The sequence below is a fragment of the Aquarana catesbeiana genome, linkage group LG10 (assembly GCF_042186555.1).
Source record: "Aquarana catesbeiana isolate 2022-GZ linkage group LG10, ASM4218655v1, whole genome shotgun sequence".
In the NCBI taxonomy this organism is placed as follows: Eukaryota; Metazoa; Chordata; class Amphibia; order Anura; family Ranidae; genus Aquarana; species Aquarana catesbeiana.
The window spans coordinates 238,182,057-238,203,608 of NC_133333.1; the positions used below are offsets into that span (position 1 = coordinate 238,182,057).

The following is a 21,552-nucleotide window of genomic DNA, read 5'->3' on the forward strand; positions in this document are numbered from 1 at the left end:
ACTTTAAAGTGGATGTAAACCCTCACATACACCCAGTGAAGTGAACAGCCTCAGCTTGCTATATTCTTTAGAAAGTTCACATCGTGTTAGAGATTTTTTCTTCCTGTTCCCCACTGGGTGTGGATTATTGTGGATTCTTGGCATTCCCTGTGTGACAGCTGATTGGAGGAAAGGTACACACCCCTCCCACTCCATAAGACAAGGGACTTAGTGCTTTGGAGAGAGATAAGAAAACACTGCAGATAGATGTGCTTAGGTCAAATTTCATTAATCAGGTTTACATTCACTTTAAGGGTCTGTGTCAGAGGGCTTATTTTACTTCTGAACTGCTTCTCTCCTCAGGCCCCTTTCACATGGCCGCCTCTGCCTAGCGGAATCCGCTTGCTCAGTGGAGGATCGCTCTGCTGATCCCCGCTGAGCAGGTGAATGACAGGTCCATCTCCACTCACTGTGCAGAATAAAGACGGACACAGTCTTGCTCTCCTCTATGGAGAAATCGGGTGAAAATGGACTGCCAGTCTCCGCTAATCTCCAATCCAATCTCCGCTAGACCAGTGTTTCTCAACTCCAGTCCTCAAGGCGCTCCAACAGGTCATGTTTTCAGGATTTCCCTCAGATTTGAAAAGGCTGTGGCAATTACTAAGGCAGTGCAACTGATCAAATCACCTATGCAAAATAATGGAGATCCTGAAAACATGACCTGTTGGGGTGCCTTGAGGACTGGAGTTGAGAAACACTGCGCTAGACGGTTGAAAAATAGGACCATCGTCTGTCTGGATTTTGCGGGCAGGATCAGATCAGATAGCAGTGGATGTAAGTGGACATCCGTTGCTCCATATGGGAGAGTCCAAGGTCCGATAAGGTCCGCCTGAAAAACAGACAGGCGGACCTGATTGGATAGTCCATGTGAAAGGGGTCTCCTACAGGTCTATGGAAATGTCTGTCTGGATTTTGCGGGCAGGATCGGATCAGATAGCAGTGGATGTAAGTGGACATCCGTTGCTCCATATGGGAGAGTCCAAGGTCCGATAAGGTCCGCCTGAAAAACAGACAGGTGGACTTGATTGTATAGCCCATGTGAAAGGGGCCTCCTATAGGTCTATGGAAATACCAAAGCATCTGAGGTTGGTCAAAAGCAGGTCAACTGAGCCTGCAATGAATTGACCTCAAACTGATTTTTAAAGCATGCCGCATTTGCCTATTGAAACCCCTCAAATACAGGCCTTAATTTTATGTTTGCCCAGACTGGTGCCTAAGAACTGTATATAAGCTCCTCACATAGATAAGGCTTTTGGAGTTTGATGCCTAACCTGAGATATTCAGGTGTTTTGAATGGCTAGTCACAAATCTGTATACGCATTCTGAGAAACGTGCTGTCAGTTGGTGCACCATCATGAGAAACGCACCTAATATGAAGCAATGTGCAACATCGGCATCACAAGGGCTTGATACATTCCATACAATGACAACTATAGTCAGATAAACTGCTCACAATAACAGGCCAAAGCTGTGCTGCTTCCCCATCATAGCCAACGGTCCATTCTCACCACTAAGTAGAAAACAACAAACCAAGGTAAGGAGAAAATTTTCTGGAAGCAAAGTACAACCACAAATATTTCTGCTTTAGGCCCAGGCCTGCATTCCGAGCGAATTTGTCTTAAACAAAGTAAATGAACAGACGTAAAAAAAAAAAGCAATTCTCAAATCTTTCCAAATGTAACAGAAGTATTTAATAGAGATGGGCTCAGGTGTGTTTGGATCGTAGTCCCAACCCGCCAGGAAGCCGTCACTGCACACCACCAGTCATAGGCAGTGAGGCATTTCCTGGCCCGCAGCTGCACATACACACCCCCTGACTAGGCTGCTCATGGTTGGCGGTGTGCAGTGACGGCTTCCTGGTGGGAATGTTCAGGTGGGTTGGGACTACGATCCCGAACACGCCTAAGCCCATCTCTAGTGTTTAGTAAGAACGGAACAAAGTGTACATTATGTAGAAGACAGATTTCTTTGCTGGATCCTATGGCATCCTATTAAAAGAAAAAAATATTTTTAAACTTAACAGTTTTTAAGGATTTACATCTAAAAACATAGGTAAATGTAACTAATACTTTAAAGACTAAGTTCACCATTTTCTTTTTTTTTCTAAATTCCAGCTCCCCTGTGTACCAATATAGCATTAATGTGACAGACTTTAGGTCATGACACAGGAAGGAGTTGACCAGCTGAGGGTATCCAGGAAGTAAGGCAGAAGTAATCAAGCAGTGTTTTCAAACAGCCACGAGGACAGTGAGGTGAACATGTGTAGAATAAATGGAAAGCTGTTTTATCTATGCAAAAGAAGTACATTAATGCTATATTGGTACATAGGGGAGCTGTAATTTAGAAAAATTTAAAAAATTAACTAAGCCTTTAACCATTTCAATACCAGGCACTTTTGTCCCTTCCTGCCCAAGCCAATTTTTAGCTTTCAGTGCTGTTGCAATTTGAATGACAATTGCGCAGTCATGCTACACTGTACCCAAACAGATTTTTTTATCATTTTGTTCCCACAAATAGAGCTTTCTTTTGGTGGTATTTTATCACTGCTGGCATTTTTATTTTTTGCGCAACAAATAAAAAAAGAAAAAGAAAATTTTGAAAAAAAAAAAGTTTTTCTTTGTTTCTGTTATAAAATTTTGTAAATAAATACGTTTTCTCCTTCACTGACGGGCACTGATGAGGCTGCACTAATGGGCACTGATAAGGTGGCACCAATGAGATGGCACTGATGATGGGACTGACAGGTGCCACTGATATGCAGCACTGATGGGCATTGATAGGCAGCACTGACAGGCGGCACTGATGGGCATGGATGGTACTGATGGACATTGATAGATGGCACTGCTGGATATCACTGATGAGGAGACATCAGGCAGGCACTGACTGACTGGCAATATGTGTGGGCACTGATTGGCATTGTTTGGGCACTTACTGGCATCTCTGGCTGTCTAGGATGGCATCCCTGGTGATCCATCTGTTGTGGTGGTCTTGGTGGTGTGGTGTCCCTGGTGGTCCAGTGTGGGCATCCAATCAGCACAGACCCCCTCCCCCCCTGTCAGGAGAGCAGCCGATCGGCTCTCCTCTACTCGTGTATGTCAGACACGAGGGAGGAAAAGCAGATCAACGGCCCTTCCTGTTTACATTGTGATCAGCCGTGATTGGACACGGCTGATCACGTGGAAAAGAGCCTTCGTCAGAGACTCTTTACCAAGATCGTGTATCGGTGTGTCAGACTGACACACCACACCACCTATCGCCATGATGCGTGCCCCCCCCCCGGGCGTGCGGCGGCTGTTATCCTGCTGGACGTCATATGACGCCCAGTCAGGATAAATGAACCACCGCCGGCCGTCATTTTGCTATACATAAACATACACTCAGTCAATAATGTTTTCTGATTTCAAACTCAATTATATCTATATATGTGGCCACACTGTACCATTGTACAGAGATTCCTTAAAACATTCATCATTATGTATGAAAGGGTTTAGAGATGCTTGCCAAACACTTGTTTAAAGTAAAACAAATCAGTAGATAATGAGATATAGGCAGCTGATGTTACAGCAGAACTCAACATTGACTATTTTTAATCCTTATGCTCCTAGCATTAGACCCCTTTCACATTGGGTCGTTTTGCAGGCGCTATTGTGCTAAAAAATAGTGCCTGCAAACCGACCTGAAACAGCCGCTGTTGTGTCGCCAGTGTGAAAGTCCGAGGGCTTTCACACTGGAGCGGTGCGCTGGCAGGACGGTAAAAAAAGTCCTGCTAGCAGCATCTTTAGAGCAGTGAAGGAGCGGTGTGTATACCGCTCCTCCACCACTCCTGCCCATTGAAATCAATGGGGCACCGCGGCTATACCGCCGGCACAGCGCCTCTGCAGAGGTAAAAGAGTGTAAAACCCCCCCCGCTAGCGGCCGAATAGCGACACAAATCCGATGGTAAAGTGCCGCTAAAAATAGCGGCGCTTTACCGCCGATCCACCTCCCGCCCCAGTGTGAAAGGAGCCTTAGTAAATCGATAGGAAAGTATATCATATTTACTTGTTTTAAACTTTTGCTTTCCATTTCTTCAGTTACTTCCTGGTTTCCAGGCCTAGGCAAATGATGTCATACATCCCAGGAGTCTTCAGGAGGGGTGGAGAGGAGGAGTGATTTTCTCAGCTAAGCACACCCTTCTGCCCGCATGCCTGAGCGAAGGGCAGATGAATTCCATAAAGTAAATGATACATGAATCATCTGTCCTTACTCAAGATGGGCATGACCAGTAATTAATGGGGGGGGGGGGGGGGGTTCAAAGTGATTTCTCAGCAAAATAAAGCATGGAGACATGGATGGATGGGGGAGTTTGCTTTGAATATTAAAAATTAATAAAATAGTGTTTTTGGTTTGTGGTGCTCAGATGCAGTGTAGTTCCACTTTAAATACATACTTCGATTTTATCTGCAAAAGTTGAGCTAGAAAATGTATAAGTGCCTGGGCTACGGTACATAAATAAATAAATACACTAAATAAACAAATAGTGATTGAGCTGCTTCTAACGTGTAAGTGCCAGTTCACACAGGGGCGACTTGTCAGGCGACCTAGTCGCCTGACAAGTCGCCTCCCGTTCTGTACAATGGAACCGTTCTAATAGGAGCGACGCAAGTCGCTCCGACTTAGAAAAAGGTTCCTGTACTTCTTTTGGGGCGACTTGCATAGACTTCTATACAGATGTCGTGTCGGCCCTAGTGTGAACCGAGCCTAAGGGAAAAAAAAAAAAAGTGATACAAAATTATTATACTCAGCTCTGCTCCTAAATATACAATATGCTTAATAAACAATGATATCAATTCAATTAAACAAAGTGCAGTGCAAGTACATAAAGTGCAATAAAAGTGAAAACTGTATCAAGTCCTTTTAATACAAAAAGATGTGTAGACTTCTGCTTGTGATGATTCCAGTGCCACTCTGTGCTCCCCTCCTGGGTCCCCACTCACCAGCAGTAAGCTTTAAAGTGGTTGTAAAGCTTCAAGTTTTTGGTGGGCGGGACTTACGTATGCGTTCGCTTCTGCATGCGAGCACAAGGGGACAGGGGTGCTTTAAAAAAAAAAAAAAATTTTTTTTATTGTTAATGTGACTTTTATTTTTTAGTTTGACACTTAAAAAAAAAATAATAATGATTTTGATCACTTTTATTCCTATTACAAGGAATGTAAACATCCCTTGTAATAGGAATATGGCATGATCGGTCCTCTTTACAGTGAGATATGGGGTCAATAAGACCCCACATCTCACCTCTAGGCTGGGAAACCTGAAATAAAAAAAAAACAAAAAATAATCTCGGCTTCCCAGCCGAGGCGGCGCCATTTGTTTGAATGCAGAGGCCGGGCATGAGTCATAACATCGGTCTCCGAACGATCATAGAGACTCCGGCGACCATGGTAAGCAACCGGGGGCGGCGGATTCTGTCTCCGGCTCAATGATGGCAGCGGTGAGTCAGTAGAAGCACCAGAGAGCGGCGGGAGGCGGGGGGGAGAAGCACACGCACGTCCCCTCTCACCACCTGTAAGAACGATCAAGCGGCTGGAAAGTCCCTATGATTGTTCTTATGGTGTAGGGAATCACCGGCTGAAAAAGATGACATTTGAATGATGTCTGTAGCTGTAGGCATCATTCAGATATCACTGCACAAAGTCAAGGACGTCATATGACAGCTGGCGTGTGGGAAGTGGTTAAACACACAAGGTCAGTATCCTACAACAACGATCAGGATATCGCCTTTTTACCATTGATTATAAAGGACTCCAAGATTATGATCCACCTCTATGGCCAGGATATCTCCTTCCTAATGCTCCATTGTAGTGGTATGGACAATGCATATACCAATGAAGAGAGATATGCACATAGCGTAATATTGCTAAAAATGATTGATAAACTCACAAAGGAAATGCACTTACATCAAAGAAAGGCATACAGGTAAAAATCGCCGCCTTGGCGTGCTGCCAGCCGTCACGTAATCTCGTGAATCTGATCCCTGCTTGACGCGTTTCGCCCCTCCCACTGGGCGTCTTCAGAAGGGGAGCACTGAGTGGCACTGGAATCCTCACAAGCAGAAGTCTACATGTCTATTTGTATTGAAAGGACTTTATGCAGTTTGCACTTTTATTGCGCTCAATTGCACTTTATGTACTTGCACTGCACTTTGTTTAATTGAATTTATATCATTATTGTTTATTAAGTATATTGTATATTTTGGAGCAGAGCTGAGTATAATAATTTTGTATCAAAAGTTGAGCTTGGCCTCTGCCTAGTTTCAAAGAAGAAGATATTTTATTAAATCATCAGAAGGTCAAAAAAATGTCCAACAAGTTCTGGGGTTATCTAAGGGTTCATTCACACCACAACGCACGCACATTGCGTTGCATTACATTTTTTATAATGCATTGTAATGTGTTGGCCTGCATTTTACATACGATTCATTTGTTTTGTTTTTTTTAGCCTTGGTTTGCCTTCAATTGCCATTGCATTGCATTTATGTGCATCTGCATGCATTTGAAAAAAGTAGTGCATGCTGTACTTTTTTCAGCTCTGGGCAAATGCAATGCAACACGCTGATGTGAACTGCATTCATAGGGAGCCATTATTTTTTGGTTGCCATTAGGGCTGCAACTAACGATTATTTTCATAATCGATTAGTTGGCCGATTGTTGTTTCGATTAAACATTGGATAATAACCTTAACCCCTTGCCGACCAGCGCACGATGATGTACGTTGGCACAATGACACGGCTGGGCAAATGGGCGTACAGGTATACCCCCTTTAAATCGCGGCATCAATGTCCGCCGGGGGCCCATGATCGTGTCGTGGAGCGGCAGAACGGGGAGATGCCTATGTAAACAAGGCATTTCCCTGTTCTGCCTAGCAACATGACAGAGATCTACTGCTCCCTGTCATTGGGAGCAGTGATCTCTGTCATGTTCTAATGAGACAATCCCCCCTACAGTTAGACTCAGCCCCTAGGACACACTTAACCCCTTGATCGCCCCCTAGTGTATAACTCCTTCCCTGCCAGTGTCATTTACACAGTAATCAGTGCATTTTTATAGCACTGATCGTTGTGTAAATAACAATGGTCCCAAAATAGTGCCAAAAGTGTCCGATGTGTCCGCCATAATGTCGCAGTCACGATAAAAATTGCAGATTGCCGCCATTATTAATGAAAAAAAATAAGAAAAAATTTGTAGACGCTATAAATTTTACGCAAACCAATCAATATGTGCTTATTGTGATTTTGTTTAACCAAAAATATGTAGAAGAATACATATTAGCCTAAACTGAGGAAAAATGGCAATGGCGGTTAGCAGTTTAGATGTGTGGTACTATTTAATAGCTGTACTTTTTTTGATTCTTTGATTTATTGTATATCTTATATTGTTCATGTTGTAATTTTTGTATATTGTAATGCCTAAACAGTGCCTGATAAGTACTATTCCCCTGAGGAAGCCACTGGATGTGGTGAAACATGTTGAGAAACAAGTCTTTCAGTCGCACCTCTTGAAGCTGTACTGTAATATTGGATGATTTTTTAAATGAATATGTCTTTTATCAATCAATTTTTCCAAATACAATGACATTTTTGATATAATCTATGTGTTACCTACTGCACCTTTAAAGTCCCATTCTTCCATGTTTTCTTATATAGTTACACAAAACTTTGTTCCCATCTGGGAACTGCAGGCCGCTGTCTGGGGGCAGGTCCAGCATTTCTGGCGGGAGGAGGGGGGGTGGTGATGATGTTAGCAAGAGCAGTTTGGCCCCTTTTCTGCTCTCCATTCTGACAGCATCCCCCGCAGCAGCCATCGGGAGAGGAGCCAGCAGAGTTCTGGAGGATGGGGGGGCCAGGAGAGAGCACGGGGGCAACAGAAAGAAGCTGGCTAAGAGGAGCGGAGGGGTGGCTGCATATGTAGGAACGAGAGATGTGCAATTTGTTTCAGTCCGAATACAAATTCTGACAAATTTTTGGTTATTCGGAGATTCGGATCCAAATCTCTGAATGAAATAGTAACAACTAGTAACGAATTTTATTGTAATCTGTAAGGCCTCATGTACACTGCTGCTGCAAAATGGACGTTTAGGAGTAGTTGGGCATTTTTTTCATCTGCCCCTGAACTATCCTCTATGTTATCTTATCAGTACATGTACACAGGTTCGTTTTTAGTCGATTCTAGGCGGTTGAGTTTAAAGGCCTTTTTTGGAAAGCAAAAAAATGAATTCAGACGCTGAGTTTAGAGGCATGTCAAGCGCCAAACGCTTCTAAACGGTTCTAAACGCGGCTAAATGCGTTAACTTGCGTTTAGCCACGTTTCGTTTACAGGCATTTTTCCTTTTTGGCTATTTTGAAAAAAAAAAAAATGTTTTTCAAACACTTCTAAACGCAAACACGGCAAAACGCTGCTGAACGCGGCATGTAAACGCGACAAAACGGACGTTTCAAACGTGGGTTACTATCTGTCAAGTTAAATCGTTTAGGAGAGGTTGTAAAAACGTCCCGTGTACATGAAGCCTAAGGGCCGGTTCACACGGGGGCGACTTGTCAGGCGACCTAGCCGCCTGACAAGTCGCCTCCCGTTCTGTACAATGGAACCGTTCTAATCAGAGCGACGCAAGTCGCTCCGACTTAGAAGAAAGGTTCCTGTACTACTTTGGGGGCGACTTGCATAGACTTCTATACAGAAGTCGTCTTGCAAGTCGCCCCGGCAGTCGTGTGCAAGTCGTGCCGCGTCTAGTGTGAACCGGCACTTAAAACTTTGTTTTGTTTATTAGTTTGTAAACAGATTCCAACTTTTCAGAACAATTAGAATTCGGATCGGTCGAAAAGCGATGGACCAATTTGAATTCTGTATGAAGAAATAGCTGGCCGTTAAGCAGCGGGCCAAGAAGCTGGCCGCCCGCGTCTTTAACAACCGATGACTTGTTATCTGTCAGCTCACTTCCCCACCGACAGATTAATGTAAAGAAAACAATGCCAGCAATAGAAAATGTTACAAAGAAAAAAAAAACGGCGTAGGGTCCCCCCCCCCTCAGTCCATACCAGGCCCTTCGGGTCTGTTATGGATTAAAAAAAAAAAGCATACAGCGTAGGGTCCCCCCTAAAATCCATACCAGAGCCTTATCTGAGCATGCAGCCCAGCAGGTCAGGACGGGGAAGGGACAGGCAAGCGCCCCCCCGAAGCATAAGAGGCCACATGCCCTCAACATGGGGGGGGGTGCTTTGGGGCAGGGGTGGCACTGCGCCCCCCACCCCAAAGCACCTTGTTCCAATGTTGATGGGGACAAGGGCCTCTTCCCGACAACCCTGGGCTGTGGTTGTCAGGGCCTGCGGGCTTATTGGAACCTGGAAGCCTCCTTTAACAAGCGGGTCCCTAGATTCCCCCCCCCATGTGAATGGCCATGGGTATGGGCTTTATTTAACATCCCAGGAAACGGATATACTGCAATGTATTCATATACTGAATAAGCAGAGATTAAAGGCATGATCTACTGTTGTCTTAAAAGGCCACATGGAAAAAACTTTAAAAGAACGAGTCCATGTTTATGAAGGAGTTTAGAGCTGCAGCATTTTAGTACTTGTTGAAAAATGATTGGGAAAAAAAGAAATCGCAATGGTTGGCGACTACTCAGATATGATATTCGACTTACAGCTGCAAGAGTACCTGTAATGTAGTCCTACATAGAATGTTGTGAAGAGTGTCGGAATACACTGTATTTGGTTCTTCCAAACATTCAGTTTTAAATATTTAGCAAGTGTCATTTTGAAGGTCTTCTTTAATCTTGCATGATGCCTTACTGTTTGTCTACTACCATAGTAGCAACTAGGTGTGGCAGGCACAAGTGACACTTAGAAACTCACAATATCACTGTGATGCCAAACTCGTTCACGATTCGATCTCCATATAGCAACCGTGCAGAAAATAAGCATTTTCAAGTCATCAACAGCAAGGGCTATGTCACACCGGTGATCCTGTTGCTGGTAACACCTCACCCACGTCAGAATAATATAAATGTAACCTTTACTTTACCTAATGGAGGGCTCAGCTGTAGGTAGATGGAGGCTGCAGTATATCCTCCAACCTGAAGGTGGCTTAAGCCCATTGAGGACTAATTGTCCCCTTCTAAGGGCTCCAGGCTGTCATCTTGGAGAGGTTGGCTATCCAATTCTGCAAGATTTAGGCAGCCATCTTGACTATAATTCCATAAATAGGAGATTCTTCTTCATTTGGTGTGCCTGGAGTGTGGGGGTAAGATGGGGACAGACCCCCTGCTGAGTCGGGAGAGAGTAAAAGTAGCATTAAGGGAGGGGTACCTGTTGAGGTGGGAAAAAATAGGTTTCCCATTACAAGGTCTTTGCTCTGGTGGCCAGAAGATAGCTGTAGGGAGCTTTGGAGATCACAGTACCACCAAGAAATATCAAAGCCCCCTTCAAGGGAAGTGGCATTCTGTGGTATGTAAGCACTTGATTTATTACCATTGGAAAGTGCCTTGTGGATACACAGTACAGTGGAACCTTGAATTATGAGCATAATCATAATCCGTTCCAGGAGAATGCTTGTAATCCAAAGCACTCGCATATCAAAGCGAGTTTCCCCATAGAAGTCAATGGAAACGAAGAGAATTCGTTCCGCATTGACTTCTATTACATTCAATACCGCATGTGGCCAGAGGTGGGGGGGGGGGGGGGGCGCCTGAGAGCCTCGGAAATACTCAAGGACAGCTCGGCTGAACTCGGAAAGCCTCGGAAACACTCAGGAACTGAGTGTTTCCGAGTATTTGTGAACGACTCCGAACCGTTCCAAGTTTTCCCGGCGCCCCCGCACCTCTGGCCAAATGTGGTACTGCATGCCCCATTAGCTTGAATTCTGCTCGTTTTGCGAGACAACACTCGCAAACCGAGTCAGAATTAAAAAGAAAAAAGTTGCTCGTCTTTCATAAAGCTCGTTACTCGTAAACCAAGGTTCCACTCTATCCTCTTCTGCCTAAGTGCTTGACTTGTAACATATATGGTGCTAATGTTGTAAATAGCCTTCTTTCTGTTGTCATTCAACTTCTACAATATAAAAAAAGTTTAAGTATACATGTGAGAGTTTACTCAATTCTCAGGTACACCAGTTACATCCTGTCTACACAGCTCACTAGCTGAAACACTGCAGAATCGCAATCACTAGTGAGGGAGTACAGAGCAGGGAAGCAAGATAATAACACCTTAGGGTGAAGAAGACTGATATTACATTATTTTATTATTTTGCATTATTTTACTGACATTACTATGGCATTGCATTACTGACAATTGCGTGGCCATGCGACGCTGTACTCAAATAAAAATCCCCCCCACAAATAGAGCTTTCTTTTGGTGGTATTTGATCAGCTCTGCGTTTTTTATATCTTATGCTATAAACAAAAAACGACCGATAATTTTGAAAAAAAGAACAATATTTTTTTACTTTCTGCTATAAAATGTATCCATTCAAAAAAAAAAATGTTAAAAAAAAAAACGAATTTCTTCATCAATTTAGGCCAATATGTATCGTGCTACATATTTTTGGTAAAAAAAATCCTAATAAGGGTATAATGATTGGTTTGCGCAAAAGTTTTAGCGTCTACAAACTGTGGGATATATTTCTGGAATTTTTTTTGCTTTTTTTTTTACTAGTAATGGCGGCAATCTGCGATATTGCGGAAGGAAAATTGGACACTAATACAGTGATCAGTGCTAAAAATATGCACTTTCACTGTACTGAAACTGGGTGGGAAGGGGTTAACATCAGGGGCAATCAAAGGGTTAACTGTGTGCCTAGCTGGCGATGTACTGTAGTGTGGAAGGTGCTTTTACTAGAGGAAGGCATGGATCCATGTCCCTGCTTTGCAGGAACACAGGATCACTGCCTTCCTTACCGACAGAACAGCAATCTGCCTTGTTTACATAGGAGGACCACAATTTTGCCTGTGTACCAAGCGATCACTGGGTGCCGAGGGAAATTGGGTCTGGCAGTGGGTGCCGGGGGGACATCGGGTCCAGGTATCGGACTCGCGCCCGATACCCGGAAGTGCAGGATTTTCAGCATGGTCGCCCTGTAGCAGTAACACTGCTATAGGGCGACCAGCAAGTGGCTAGCAATACCTGTTCTTCACCGTTTAGAAAAAAACCCTGTTCTTCTCTTAACTGCATATTGAGATGCTTTTCAAAGTATAAGGGTCCTTTCACACTGGTGCGGTTTGCAGGCGCTATTGCGCTAATAACAGCGCCTGCAAACCGACCCGAAACAGCTGCTGCTTTAATATCAGTGTGAAAACCCCGAGGGCTTTCACACTGGAGCAGTGCGCTGGCAGGACGGTAAAAAAAGTCCTGCCAGCAGCATCTTCGGAGCGGTGAAGGAGCGGAGTATATACTGCTCCTTTACTGCTCCTGCCCATTGAAATCAATGGGACGGCGCGGCTATACTGCCGGCAAAGCGCCTCTGCAGAGGCGCTTTGCGGTGGTTTTAACCCTTTCTCGGCCGCTAGCAGGGGGGTAAAACCGCCCCACTAGCGGCCGCATACCGACGGTAAAGCGCCGCTTACAATAGCGGCGCTTTACCGCCGACAACCCCCCCGCCCCAGTGTGAAAGGGCTCTAATTAAAGCCAAAACTTTGATTTTTTATTTTGGGTAAAGTAGGTGAAGCTTAAAAGCACTGTCTTTTTTTTCCCTGCCATTAGGGAGATTCCCCTTCACTTCCAAGACAAAACTTTAGTTAGGGTCGGTTCACACTGGGACGACTTGGGATCCGGCTTGTACGCCCTCAAGTCGCCCCAAGTCGCCCCAGAAAGAGATTCACATTTAAGTGAATGGGAGCGTCTTAATAGACACTACTGAAGTCGCTCCGACTTCAGAGCGTACTCCCTGTACTACTTTGATCCGACTTTGATCCGACTTCAGCCTATTGACTATCATTGAAGTCGGATCAAAGTCGGATCGCCGTCTCGCATGATCCGACTTCGGCATGCGACTTGTGCTCAGATGATCTTGAGGGGGAACTCCGCGCCAAATTTTAAATAAAAATCCGGCATGGGTTCCCCCTCCAAGAGCATACCAGGCCCTTGAGTCTGGTATGGACCTTGAGGGGAACCCCCTACGCCGAAAAGGCGGCGTGGGGGGTGCCCCAATCCATACCAGACCCTTATCCGAGCACGCAGCCCGGCCGGACAGGAAAGGGGATGGGGGACGAGCCAGCGCCCCCCCCCCCATCCTGAACCGTACCAGGCCGCATGCCCTCAACATGGGGGGGGTTGGTGCCTTGGGGAAGGGGGGCGCGCTGCGGCCCCCCCCACCCCAAAGCACCTTGTCCCCATGTTGATGAGGACAAGGGCCTCTTCCCGACAACCCTGGCCGTTGGTTGTCGGGGTCTGTGGGCTTATCGGAATCCGGGAGCCCCCTTTAATAAGAGGGCCCCCAGATCCCGGCCCCCCACCCTATGTGAATGAGTATGGGGTACATCGAACCCCTACCCATTCACCTAGGGAAAGTGTCAATTTAAAAAAAAAACACTACACAGATTTTTAAAGTAATTTATTAGACAGCTCCGGGGGTCTTCTTCCGACTTCGGGGTCTCTCCGGGTCTTCTGCCGGGCTCCTCCGCTATTTTCTGCTCTTTTGCTATAGCGGAGGAGCCCGGTCTGCTGCCTTCTTCTCTTCGGGGGTCTCTCCGGTTCTTCTCCGCGCTCTCCGGATCTTCTGCCGGGCTCCTCCGCTATTTTCTGCTCTTTTGCCGCTCTTTTGCTATAGTGAAGGAGCCCGGTCTTCAATCTTCTGCCCTCTTCTCCTGATGTTGACACGACGCTCTCTGGGGCTGGAATGCACTCTGAGCGCTCCGCTCTGACTTATATAGGTGGTGACCACGCCCCCTTATGCCGTCACAGTCCCTGGGCATGCTGGGACTGTGACGTTTTAGGGGGCGTGGTCATCACCCAATGACCACGCCCCCTTATGCAGTCATAGTCCCAGCATGCCCAGGGACTGTGACGGCATAAGGGGGCGGGGTCACCGCCTATATAAGTCAGAGCGGAGCGCACAGAGAGCATTCTAGCCGGAGAGAGCGTCGTGTCAACATCAGAAGAGGAGGAGAGGGCAGAAGACGGAAGACCGGGCTCCTCCGCTTTAGCAAAAGAGCGGCAGAAGAGAGCGGAGGAGCCCGGAGGAAGATCCGGAGAGCGTGGAGAAGAACCGGAGAGACCCCCGAAGTCGGAAGAAGACCCCCGGAGCTGTCTAATAAAATACTTTAAAAATCTATGTAGTGTTTTTTTTTTAATTGACACTTTTTCCCTAGGTGAATGGGTAGGGGTACGATGTACCCCATACTCATTCACATAGGGTGGGGGGCCGGGATCTGGGGGCCCCCTCTTATTAAAGGGGGCTCCCGGATTCTGATAAGCCCTCCGCCCGCAGACCCCGACAACCAACGGCCAGGGTTGTCGGGAAGAGGCCCTTGTCCTCATCAACATGGGGACAAGGTGCTTTGGGGGGGGGGGGCCCGCAACGCGCCCCCTCCCCCAAGGCACCAACCCCCCATGTTGAGGGCATGCGGCCTGGTACGGTTCAGGAGGGGGGGGGGGGCGCTCGCTCGTCCCCACTCCCATTCCTGTCCGGCCGGGCTGCGTGCTCGGATAAGGGTCTGGTATGGATTGGGGGGGACCCCCCACGCCGTTTTTTTCGGCGTAGGGGGTTCCCCTCAAGGTCCATACCAGACCCAAGGGCCTGGTATGCTCCTGGAGGGGGAACCCATGCCGGTTTTTTATTTAAAATTTGGCGCAGAGTTCCCCCTAAAGATTCATACCAAACACAGTGGCGGGGATCCAAGTCGGATCCCCGTTCATTGAAAGTCGGACACATGTCGCAGGGCAAAGTCGGATCCACAAGTCGCGTTGAAGTCGCGTTGCAAAGTCGCGTTGAAGTCGTGTTGCCCCTGTGTGAATCGAGCCTTATACTTTAAGCATGTTTCACGAAAAGAGTAAACACCCATTATGTGTTAAATCATTTCAACCCCTCTACTAACTTTTTAAGCAGTTGTAGTATTTAAAGAGGAATACCAAGCAAAAAAATGAATCCAGCTTTCTATATCTTAAGATAGCTTACATGCAAAGATAAGGCTATTCAATTAGATTCAGGCTTGTACATATTTGGCCATAAAGAATTATGGCCAAAAGTTTAAAGCCCCATACACTTGGGCCCAATATCGTCCGAAATCAGCCGGTACAGTAGAAACCGTCCGACATTCGGCCCATGTGTACAGGTCCTAGTCCGACAGAAACCTCAAGACCGGCTTTTGTTGAAAGAGCATGCTGGAAAACCAGCAGGCGACGGCCGTGAGCGCTGACCGGTGTGTTCTGGCGGGGGGACCGGTCCCCCTGTCAGAACTCAATGGCTCAGCAGGGAGAACGCTGTACTAACATCACATAATTAGTACAGGGAGCGCCTCAGTTTTTTTTTTGTTCAGTCCGCAGGGTTGAACGAAAAAAAAAAAAAAAACTTAGCGTGTGTACCAGGCATAGGTGGACTGAAACCCGTACACATGATTCGGACTGTCCGGGTGAATCCCGGGCAGATGGCAACCCTAGCAGATGGGCTGAATTTTTAAGGCCTTTACATTACAGTCACGGTTATATACCAAAGCTGTATGTGCCACTATCTGGCCCTCACATGTTCTGCATTCCCTATGCACATCATATTTTGTAGCTGCCATATTTGATCATGCATGGAATGTTTAAATGGAGTCCACTGCATCTGAAGCCTCATAATATTTCACATACACACAGAAATTTGCGGCTGAGGTCTTGGAAAATTGCAAAAAGCCCACAAAAGCATATAAGGCCTCATGCACACGAGACACTGTAAAACGCGCGTTCAGAGGCAGCTGGACACTTTTTTCAACTGGCCCTGAACTCATTCAATGTTATCCTATGTGTCCATGTACACAGTCTTGTTTTTTGGCGTTTTTAGGCAGTTGTGTTTAACCTCGTTTTTCCAGAAGCAAAAAAATCGGTTCAGACACAAAAGTTTTCCACGTTTGAGACGCCAAACGCGGCTAAATGCCGGCACCGCGTTTAGCTGCGTTTGCGTTTATAAGTGTTTTTAAAGGAACCCTATTTTTTGGGCCAGAAAACACAGAAATATGAAGGTAAACTGCAGCAGAGAATGACATTTTGCAACCCGACTTTGAGGCCCCATATCTCGGGGACACTTGGTGCTAGGAACCCCAAATTTGGTGTGCAAACACACAGGAACTAGCACTACAACATATCTAAAGTTGGGGTTCCTAGCACCAAGTGGCCCCAAAATACGGGGCCCCAAAGTCAGGTCGGAAAAAGTCAAGCACTTTTCTGCAGCAGAGAATGACATTTTGTGACCCGACTTTGGGGCCCCATATCTCGGGGCCACTTGGTGCTAGGAACCCCAACTTTGGATATGTTGTAGTGCTAGTTTGCACACCAAATTTGGGGTTCCTAAATCAGGTCGCAAAATGTCATTCCCTGCTGCAGAAAAGCGTTCGGGGAGGGTTTTTGTTATCTTAACTAAACGCTTCTAGACGCAAACGCGTTAAAACGCCGCTAAACGCGCCAAAACGGGCGTTTCTAAACGCTGGTTTCAGCTTTTAAAAACATGTGTTCAGCAGAGTTTGCACTGGCGTCTCGTGTACATGGGGCCTAAGGAAGTCTGTCAGCATGGGGAGGGTTTTTCAGAACAGCATTCTTCATGCCATAGCATTTAGGTGAGGAGGGAGAGGCCCTTTTACCAAAACACAAAAATAGGATTTTTGTGCTCACTGGAATTTCTTTTCTTGGGGTCCATTGAGAAATACAGGAAGTCTTAAATCTTCAGATTTTATTAATGCCTCTAATGCCTACAGAAGGATTGGACAATGGAAAAAACATAAAAAACACAACTATATGCCAGCTCAGGATAACCCCTCCCACCACCAGCGTGCCTTAGCTTTGTAGCAAGGCAGTACAAACAGCATGATCATGAACCCAGAGTGGTGGGATGGACTCCAAGAAAAGTATTTTATGATAAGCACAAGAAACCTACTTACTTTCTCATCCATTCATGGAGACCCCAAGTATTAAACCTTTGGGATGTCCAAAAGCAGTTGAACTGAGGGGTGGGCAACACAGAAAACAATCATTAAAAAGCCCAAGAAAACAGCAGAAAATTGGTGATTGATTGCAGCTCATTGAGACACAATAATTTAGAGACTGCTGAGATGTGCAAAGCAGTCCAACTGGGGGGGCAGAGAAAAAAAACACCAACAGACCCACATAATACAGCAGAACCTGGGACTGCCTGCAGTAAAAATTTCCCACTGGGGAACTGAAGCCAATGAAAGAGGGATGAAAAAATGTCATGTTCTAGTTGAGGGAAAAAAGGCAAAAACTACCTTAGACACGAGGGAAGTCCAGGGCCTCAAGGCCACCCATGTCCCAACACAGAATCAGAAAGGGTTTCTTGCAGAATACGACCGCCAGTTCAGACACTTAACTTGAGGAGATGGCTACAAGAAACACCACTTTGTGGTTGAGAGTAGATAATGGAATGTATCTAATGGGTTCAATCGGCAGTTGGCACTCTACAGAGGGAGATGAGGGAACTGGTGCTCTGCGGAGGTAGAGGTGGGGTACTGGTGCTCTGCGGAGGTAGAGGTGGGGTACTGGTGCTCCGCGGAGGTAGAGGTGGGGTACTGGTGCTCTGCAGAGGTAGAGGTGGGGTACTGGTGCTCTGCAGAGGTAGAGGTGGGGTACTGGTGCTCTGTGGAGGTAGAGGTGGGGTACTGGTGCTCTGCGGAGGTAGAGGTGGGGTACTGGTGCTCTGTGGAGGTAGAGGTGGGGTACTGGTGCTCTGCGGAGGTAGAGGTGGGGTACTGGTGCTCTGCGGAGGTAGAGGTGGGGTACTGGTGCTCTGCAGAGGTAGAGGTGGGGTACTGGTGCTCTGTGGAGGTAGAGGTGGGGTACTGGTGCTCTGCGGAGGTAGAGGTGGGGTACTGGTGCTCTGCGGAGGTAGAGGTGGGGTATTGGTGCTCTGTGGAGGTAGAGGTGGGGTACTGGTGCTCTGCGGAGGTAGAGGTGGGGTACTGGTGCTCTGCGGAGGTAGAGGTGGGGTACTGGTGCTCTGCGGAGGTAGAGGTGGGGTACTGGTGCTATGTGGAGGTGGGGGGGATCGGTGTGTGTGTGGATCTTTCTGCTGATCCCCAGTAAGCAGGTGGACGACAGGTCCGTGACCACTCTACTATGTGGAGCGGACACAGACACAGCCCGCTGTTCTCTATGGGGCTGTTGGATGGAAATGGACCGCCTGTCTGTTTCCATCCGATTGCGATTCGATCCAATCGACGGATGGGGAACAGATCCCCATCTGTCTGTTTTTAGCGGACCGCAACAGTGTACTGTTTGTAGAATTTTGAGAAAAATTATCAATTTGATCAATTTTTAAATAAGGCTGTAACATAACAAAATATGGAAAAAGTGACGTGCTGTGAATACTTTCCAGATGTATTGTATCACAATATATGACCTGTGAGCAATAAGCCTTATACCATAATGTGCAATATATGCAAAAGATAAACTACTAATGCAGTGCACCACAACATAACATATATTACAAAAGAGTTCATGGAATAAAACAAAAAATAAAAATGAAATTCAGAAGGTGAAAAATCTAATATAATCCTCAGTGATACAAGATGAAAAAAATATAAGTTCCATAGAGAATCAAAAGGCAAAGTGACAAATCTTGTTCAGAGGTGCTGTATTCCAAACAATATTGTGACACCCAGTGATATCCTTAACCGATCACCCTAAATTAACTCACCAGAGTTAAGGGTTGGTCCTCTATAACCAGCTGCTGCGTTTGTTATTGTTCCCATTAGAATAGTGGACTCCCAGATGCTGTCTCCCCGTACGATCCTCTCTCAGTGGGTCCTCACATTCAGATCCCAATCAGGCATATAAATCGAGTGAAAAGAGGAGGCTCTCATACCATAAATCCGTAAAATACACAAGCTTTTTTTTAAAGAACTCTTACATTTGCAAAGTGTCAACCCGACACCAGGGAAATCTCGCTTGGTTGCATTACCATTCGTCCCCAGCCGAAACTGCAAGCCGCAGGCACAAACCGAGGAGCGTGGTGACACCAGCGTCCCTGCCCCATATACGCGTTTCGTCATCCGACCTCTTCTCTGAGTTTTATTAAATAACTTGTTCTAAAGCTTGCCTCTTTAATAACTTTAGACAGTAAAGAGCTTTACTTAAAACTCCAAAATTCACACAAAGAATGTAAAAGAAAAGGTCTAAACAGCATGACACCCTTAGTATCACAATAGCAAGAGGCGATATTGGGAACTCCGATACAGAGACCTTAAAATGGTTGTAAATCCTCACTTATACATAGTAAAGAAGAACAGGGCAGAGAGAAGGAGGAAGAGTCTCCAGGAGCCTGACATCGCATCTGTGACCTACTGATTGTGGGTTTAATGCTTTCTAGACTCCTTTAAAAAAATAAAATAACGAATTCACATTTTTTTGCCTTCAAAATATGTGCATTTGTTATTTTATATTCAAAGATGAACCTAGCCTTTGGCTTTCCATACACATCTCAATTTTCTCTCATTCAACCTGGTCAATCAAATAATTGGTCCCCACATTCATACTAACAGCGTGGATGGAAAATTGTCCACTGCCAGCTATTGTATTCAGACAGCCAACAGTGACTGCATCTGATTGGGTGCAGTCACTGTTCCGCCAATAATTTGCCACCTGGGTCAGTCGATTTTTAAATAGACTTTTTTCAAGCCAGATGGTGCTTGCAGGACAAAAATTTATTTTGGCAGATTCATAAGAAACTGACTTTAAATTCAAGGCACAATTGTCCAAACCCCCCCCCCCCCAAAAAAAAAAACAAACAGAGGATGGTGGGTGATTCAATTTGCTAGCTGCCACTCAAAACTGTAGCCCCAATAAATCCATGTTTGTTTGAAGCCAGTGCCTATGGGTCAGTCTGCCCTTTTTGGAAACCTTGTCTGTCAACATTCATTTGTCAAAAACTAAAAGAAGGCTTTCTAAATCCACATTTTTTGTTCAGGACTAGCTGGCCACCTTTCATTTTAGTGCATAGTGATAAACTGTACAAGTCACCTACGACTGGCCAGAAAACAAAAACCAAAAAAAAGTCCACTTCTGAAACATTACTTTTACGCTTCACCACTGATGGGGAAATTTCATATTTTTTTATTATAGTTATCTCACAATATCTGAGAAAGCCTCCAAAGTCTAATCGCCTTAGATGAATTCATGCTAAAGGATTACAAACTGACAAGTCCTTTAAAGGTCATCATGTTACATGCAAGGGGAGTTGGCCATTTCTTTACACACAAGTCTTAAATACTATAGCTATACTTGGAATAAAAGGTCTCATATCAGCGTTTGCTCTCATGCATGCGTCTGAATCACCTGTGCCACGCCGTAGGAAAAGCGGGCAGGACTCTGTGGCAAAACAACATCTTTACTTAAGTACTTAAGATGTTATATTTTCTAATATTATTACACTTGTTATCTATCTGTCATCACTTAATTAAAGGTTATACGTACAAGTGTTTGCTTGATCTCTCTTTGCACATCTGGAATACAACCCCAAAAACAAACTATCACATAACCATGATAAAATAACCACTTTCACGAGTTTCATGTTTGTCCGCATTTGAACTGAAAATGTAAAAATTATTCTCCTGACATATAACTATACATATAATGACAAAACAGAAATCAAATTCTTACAGCCACTGTTACTAAAATAAATGCTTCAGACACAGGGGGTCCTTGCAAAGAAAACATTTAATTCAAACCTCTCCTTTTAAAGAAGTAAGACTGCTGGCTGAAAATCCTGCAAAATCTGACTTTTGGAAGTGTTGATTTTCTCTATCCCCCCCCCCCCCACAGTAGTTTCTTCCTTTAGCCCCATAAAGCCTGTCTGACAGGTCCCCCCTCCTACACCCGACACGGAGAGGGGACATTGAGTATTTTCCTGTGCACACACAGTAATCCTGCCAGCCACGGCTCCCAGCAGTATAATAAAAGTTCTCCGGGCCCCATGACTAAATTTTTGGGAGCAGGTGGAGCAATACTCCATGTCGCCTACCCTGGTGTATCGAAATAGAAGAGTGTAGAATCTTTATTTAATTGTTGTGAGCCATGACATGTCTAATTACTTTGCCTGTACCTAAAAAGAAGTTTAGTCCCCTCTCTGCCCCCCAGGCCCCCTGCTGAACTGTTGGGGCCTGGACCCTGTACAGGAGAGCTGACTGTATCCCCCTATTGGCACTAAACCGCACTACTTGCACCGATGGTTACAAATGTGGGAATACAGTGGTTTGGAAACAAATATTTATCATTAGAGTTGAACAGAATATTGGATTACTGGACGATTACCAAAGATGCTGGCTTCCTGTCTGTATTCCACG

General features: G+C 45.5%; 1 protein-coding gene across 1 annotated transcript in view; it reads right to left on the minus strand.

Annotated features, from left to right (window-relative positions):
- VSIG10L2 (V-set and immunoglobulin domain containing 10 like 2) overlaps positions 1-21,552 on the minus strand; it is a 102,279-nt gene that overhangs the window by 47,296 nt on the left and 33,431 nt on the right. The gene's annotated exons all lie outside the window — the stretch shown is intronic.